The following is a 6701-nucleotide window of genomic DNA, read 5'->3' on the forward strand; positions in this document are numbered from 1 at the left end:
ATAACTGGATAGATAAAGAAAAAATTTTAAGAGAGAGTCAGGCGGGGTTCAGGAAAAAAAGAGGGACAAGGGACCACATATTTGTATTGAATAGTCTAATAAACAACAAAATGAAGAGGAAGGGAGGAAAATTATGCATCGGGTTCATAGACTTTAGAGCGGCGTTCGACACAGTCAGGAGACCAAAAATGAAGAGAAAGGTATGGAGGAAGGGGGCCAGAGGGAGAATGCACAGAATAATAAGAGAAATATATAAAAGAACATATTGTAAGGTGAAAGTAGGAAAAAGAAGACAGACAAAAGAATTTATAACAAGAAAAGGGGTAAGACAAGCGTGTGCGATAAGCGGAGCGTTATATGGCATAGATATCGACGACCTAGAAAAGACGATGGAAGAGAAGAAGAGAGGAGGGACAATGATTGGGAACCAACGAATACATGTCATGAAATATGCGGATGATGTGGCGCTAGTTGCGGACACAGAAGAGGAGCTAAGAGGGATGCTGAAAGAGCTAGAAAGATACACAGAAGAGAATAAGATGGAGGTGAACGTGAAAAAAACAAAAATTCTAATATGCAGAAATGGAGGTAGAAAAAAGAAGGGAAAGAAATGGATGTATAAAGGAAGTGAGGTCGAAGAAGTCAAAGAATTTAAATATCTTGGGTACCATTTCACCACAAGGAATAGCGCAGGGAAACAAAAAAAGGAACTAGCACAAAAAGCACAAAAGGCCACAAATGCAGTATGGGGAGTGATAAAAAGGAGCAAAAAGAACAGCATGAGGGACAGGATGTATCTGATGAACACTGTGGCAAGAACAGTAGCTCTGTACGGAGTGGAGGTCTGGGGGTGGGAAAAGTCGAAAGAAATAGAGAGGGTGCATAGGAGGCTCTGCAAGATGGCATTAGGAGTAAGAAGGGATACACCAGAATATATTTGGAGGGACGAGATGGGAGTAGAAAAGATGGAAGTAATATTAAAAGAAAGAGCAGTAAGATATATGAAGGATTGTATGATAATGGAAAAAGAGAGATGGCCAAGGATAGCACTGAAAGAAGAAATGAGAGGGATTATGAACAGGTGCCCGACGAAATGGGGGAAAATGGTGAAGGTTGCGCTAAAAAAAATGTAATGCGAGGAGGTGATAGAGATGATCTACAGGGATGCGGGAGTAGAGGAAATAGAGGAAAAGCTGAATGAGGGCATTAAGAAAATGAGAGAGAACGTGAAAAAGGAGGCTGAAGACGCAATAAACAAATCAACGTATAATACATTGTACAAAAAAATAAGATTAGAGAAAGAAGAAGATAACTACTGGAAAAAAGATAATGTAAGAGGGGAGGACAAGGAGATGTGGGCGAGGATAAGGTGTGGAAATTTGGGAAGAGCGGGCAAAAAAGGGTACAGGGACTGGAGCTGTAGAGGGTGTGGGAAAGAGGAGGAAACGTTGATACGCCTACTAAAATGTGAAGGAATATTTAAAGGGGTGGAGAAGGAAAAAGAGCTGCTAGAAGAGTGGAGAGGGTTAGAGGATAAAAAAGTAGAAGAAAAAATGATAGCGAAATTAAAAGGAGAGGTTGATATAAAACTATGTACGGTCTTCAAGAAAATTGAAGAAATTTTGAGAGTCAACTCAGGGTTACGGAGCGTGGTGCAAGCGGGATACCAAGACTGTGACGTGCAAAAAATATAAGAAGCCAAAAACAAATAAATTATAGAAGTTAAAAAGTAAGAAAGAAATAATATATATAACGAAGTGAATATTTTACCAAATGAAAATATGATTTATGTAAAAATTTGTATACGCCCTATAAGTTGTGCAAATAAAACTATTTTATATATAGTTGGCCCTGAAATAAAAATATTTAAATAAGTTTTTATCGTGACGATTATACATTCCAAGTAAATTTTATAACAAATAATATTTGATATACAATTTAGCTGAAAGAATTGAAAAATAAATAAAGAAAATTTATATTAGTTAGCCTTGAAATAAAAATTTACTTATCGTAGTCGATGACCAAAACAAGCTAAAAGAATTAACGAAAAAAAAAGTTTACATTAGTAAGAACCAAAAAAAGTTATTAGGTTGATCAGAAGTAATAACTTTTTTTTTTCTTTGAAAATCATAAATTTTTTATCAACCATAAAAGATACATGATAAAATTTTTATGGCATAAAAACCCATTTCGCAAGAGTTCGGTGAACGAACTAATATTTTTAGTTTATAAAAAATTTGTCGCAGGATTGAAAGCGAATTCGCAATGTGTAACTTATAAGTATTGACGATAAAAAGATTTGGTGATGGGGGAGAAATGGCGAAACTTCAAAGCCATTTAGAATTTGGGAAGATTTGGATCAGTAAAAATAAGTAGTATTTTCTATACAAAAGCGCAATATCCTTATAAGTTTTTGTTTAAATAAATTTTTGTAATATGTTTGATAGTTTGGTTTGAATTTCAATTAAAAATTCACAGTAATAAAGAGTAGAAAAAAAATTATGTCCAAGAAATGGTGACTCATCAAAACCACTTCCTTGACTATAATATAAAATTTGAAAGATTAAAAATCAAAGAATTTTTTATAAAGAAACAAATTTGAAGAAGCGAATGATGAATCTTCAAAATGATTCTCCAATAACAAATATTCAATTTATGAGCAACAAGATATAGATTTTTTTTAAAACTATAAGACATAAAAAAAATAATTACCAAGTTTATGATATTTACCAACCAAAATTTATAAACATTCCATTAAAAAAATCATATATTTCTTGTCATTAAAATTTTTATTAAACAATTATTTTTTTTGCAATACATCAGTCACATTAAATTTATTTCATTTGCCTTTATTTATTTCTTATAACTTTTTTAATGCAACCTAAATAATAAAATATCAAAGCCCCTGGAAAAATATTAACATTCAAAATTTGAAGTTGGAATAAATATGTATTCGCTTAAGCGTGAGTAATTACTCACTTGAGATTTTTCTGGCTTAAGTGTCACAAGTCATCCTCAATTTTACTACCAGTTCCGAATAATTATCCAGTTTAAATTTATTTTCTCTTATAGTTTAAATTACAATTAAGCTTTAATTCGAATTCATAAGTTTTCTACTGTTAATTCAAAAGCTTGACGGAAAAATAAATAAATTATTTCAGTAGATTAATTTCGAATGAGATAAAAACATAGAGACTCTTTACTTGAAGTCAAACTGATTATTATGTAAAATAAATTTTATTGCAATAAAAAATACTTGTAGTTTGAAAACCTGGTACCCGCCGTATAAGAATTCGCCCTATATCGAACCACGGATTGAGTAAAATGAACCAAAGATGGACACAGAGAAAAAAATTTATTAATTAGTAGCTTTCAGATGAAATAAAATAATAACCGAATTTTGGTAGATTTTTCAGAGGGACCATGTTGCCCCATATAAAAATTTTTTTTGTTGGAGCATATTAATGACGAACACATGGTACAAAACTAGCAGAAATAAAAGGGGTATAAAGAGCAAATATCAAATCTTTTTTTCACGACGCATTTCGCTTCAAATTTAAAGATTTTTAATTTTCGATAAATGTGGTATATTGAGACAAAAAGTAAGTATCCCCCTCCCTTCTGCCCCTATTCGAGCTGCCAAAAACTCAGTCTTTCCTTAAGTACTCCCTTTTGCCCCTCTCTTCCTGAATTATGACCACAGATATTTAAGAGTGGGGGAGAAAAGTAATTATCTGGGGAGATTTTGTTAAGGTCGAAGGTACCATAGACAACATCATTCAAAACCGTTTTCGATCTTGAGACGATCAGTCGTACAGTCAATCTTGTCCCAAAACTACAAACATAAAATCAGTGATCGTTAATAATTTAACTTGAAGTTATTACTAAGTGAACAGTTACTCTCACAGTAAAGTGTCAGAGTTAATCAAATTAAAAGTTCATTATTTAAAAGTCGACAATTATTAATTGCATCACTCATTACGATGGAATCAATCCGTTCAATATTCAATTACGAATACGTTGACAACTTAATCAAACAAGTAAATGTCGAAAATATCAATACAGGGGTTCCAGTCATGGGTGGTTTTACGCTGCTTCATATAGCAGCTTTCAATAATGATAAAAGATTGGTAAACTATCTGCTCCGCAAGAAAGCTGATGTGAATTCAAGAAGTAAATACTGGGGTACAGCTCTTCACATTACTGTTATGATGGAGAACTTGGGTATAATTGAAAGCCTCATCAATTACGGAGCAGACGTTAATACTCTGCTAATTCAGGACTCTGATTTGATCCATTACCTGTATAGAGCTGAGCCAAATCTTGAAGAAAATCCTGAGTTTTTATTACAAAACCATGTCATTGAGACTGCGATGTTGGAAACCTATGATTTTTGTTTTGGGAAATCACCGTAACAAATTGCTGTTGATCGAGGTAATGAAAAAATTGTAAAACTACTTTTAAAAAATAATGCTGATCCGAACCTTGATACTCATTATTTTGAAACACCACTAATATGTGCTATTACTAAAGAAAACTTACCAATTATGGAGCTTCTTCTAACATACGGTGCAAATGTTAATAGTGTAAGTGAAAGTGGTTTTTCAAAAGAAAGTCCTCTACATATTGCTGTCCAATCCCGAAGTTCGGAAGCAGTAGATTTAATCTTGAACCATAGTATGGTTGATATAAATATAGTGACAGCGTATAAATATTCAGCGCTTCATTACGCATTTTTCGCAACCGACGATAATATCATAAGCTAACTGCTTAATGCTGGTGTTGATATTAATTTAAAAAACACTAATGGTGAAACAGCATTTGCTTCACGGCAGAATTATTCACAAAAAGTTAAAGACACAATTACTGAATATATTGCCAAACTCAGTGCGACGAATTGTTACATTGATAAAGAAAATTTAGCAGTCGTAGATAGTGAAAAATTTGGTGAATTGCGCGGTCAGTGCATAAGCGAAATTGAAAAACTGAAGATAACATATATTGGTACGAATAATGTTACACTTTATAATGTTCTATATAATAAATGTGAACACAAATTAGCTTTAAGTTTAAAGTATGTTAGTGATAGTACTATTTTAAATTTGAACATTGAATCTTTTTTTCCACTATACGGTGGAATGATTGCTTATCGTTTAAGAAAAGCATTAGGACGGAAAAAATTGCTATCCAATGCTATTAGTTTAATTGATGATATTTTCAATAACATTCAACTTCCAAGTACTTTTACGAGGAGTATTTTAAAATTACTGACTAATGAAGATTTGGAAAAATTACAATGATATATTTATAGGAATATTTTTAATTAATATTATTAAGTCTGTAACAATTTGAAACATTTTCTTGGGGTAGGGTTAATAAGTATATAAATTTGTGGTCTTTATTATTAACAATGTCAAATAATTACTTATTTAATTTATTTATTTTCAATACGTATATAACATTAAATGTTTCACTTATAAGTGCACACATTTGTAATTGAATAGATTAAGTTGTGTTTTTATTATTTATATTTTTTTTTTTAATTCTTTGATCTAAAAGAAATATAGTCATTTCGAAAATTAAATTTTAATACAGAAGTTATTTTCAATAAACTCGTAGTCCATAAGTCGTAATTTAAAATTGTAATTATTAATTTAATCAATTTGTTTTTATTACATGTATGAATATTGTATATATGAAAAATAAATCACTATATTTTTTTAATTTTGTGTAATTGTCACAATTTATTTTAATATTTAATTATTTATAATTTTAATTACTATTATTTATTTATTTTTTTAACACGAATTTCTGTAATTGCTTCAAATTTGATTTTTATTTTCATTGTTCTCTAAGTATTTCAAAATAAAGTAAGTAAAGTAAAAATAGAATAAATGAACAATTACATTTTCATTTCAAACATCACTTTGAAATAAATATTCAAAACTTTAATTTGCAAAATTTAAAGCAGAAATTGGCATAGTTATAGTATTAGTTAATAAATAATAATGAGCGATAGAAAGTATAATCATAAGTTATAAATTTCATTAATAATAATTAATTATAAATCAAAGTCTCTATGGACCATTGATTTTTTTTTAATAATAAGAATAAGAATTAAGAACAAGCTTGCTGATTACACTCAAGATTTAGAAAATAAGATTCTAAAACAGGTAAGTGTGAAGTCATGTTAAGAATCCAGCATTCAGCTACATCCCCTTTCATTACCTGCATTGGAACTTGAAATTTTAGTGTCAGCAGCCAGTCAGAAAAAAGTAAATTTAAGATCAATGGTGTGATCAACTTTTAGCGTAAGCGTTAATTGTCATTTGCAATTTATAATTAAACAGTAACTATAAATACTATTTATTATTCTAACTTCTTTCGACTGACTGTAGAGACATTGAAACTTTGAGTTTCGATGCTGTTATCACGAACAGTATTTCAAATAATTTAATTTTATAAAATTCAAAACAAAATATCAAGTATGAAATAGAAGTATATCCATAAAGTTTAATTATTTATCAGTCTCATGATGTAGCTGCAATGAAAATAGGAAAATTTTTATCTGAAATTTTTTCTGCGGCAATATAAATCATTAGAATCCATGAAACATATCCAAAATCGGTAATAAAAATTAGCTATCAAATAACTTATATCTGAGAGTTAAAAATCCGAATGATAAAATTCCTGTCTGAAAG

This window comes from Microplitis demolitor, chromosome 6 (genome assembly GCF_026212275.2).
Source record: "Microplitis demolitor isolate Queensland-Clemson2020A chromosome 6, iyMicDemo2.1a, whole genome shotgun sequence".
In the NCBI taxonomy this organism is placed as follows: Eukaryota; Metazoa; Arthropoda; class Insecta; order Hymenoptera; family Braconidae; genus Microplitis; species Microplitis demolitor.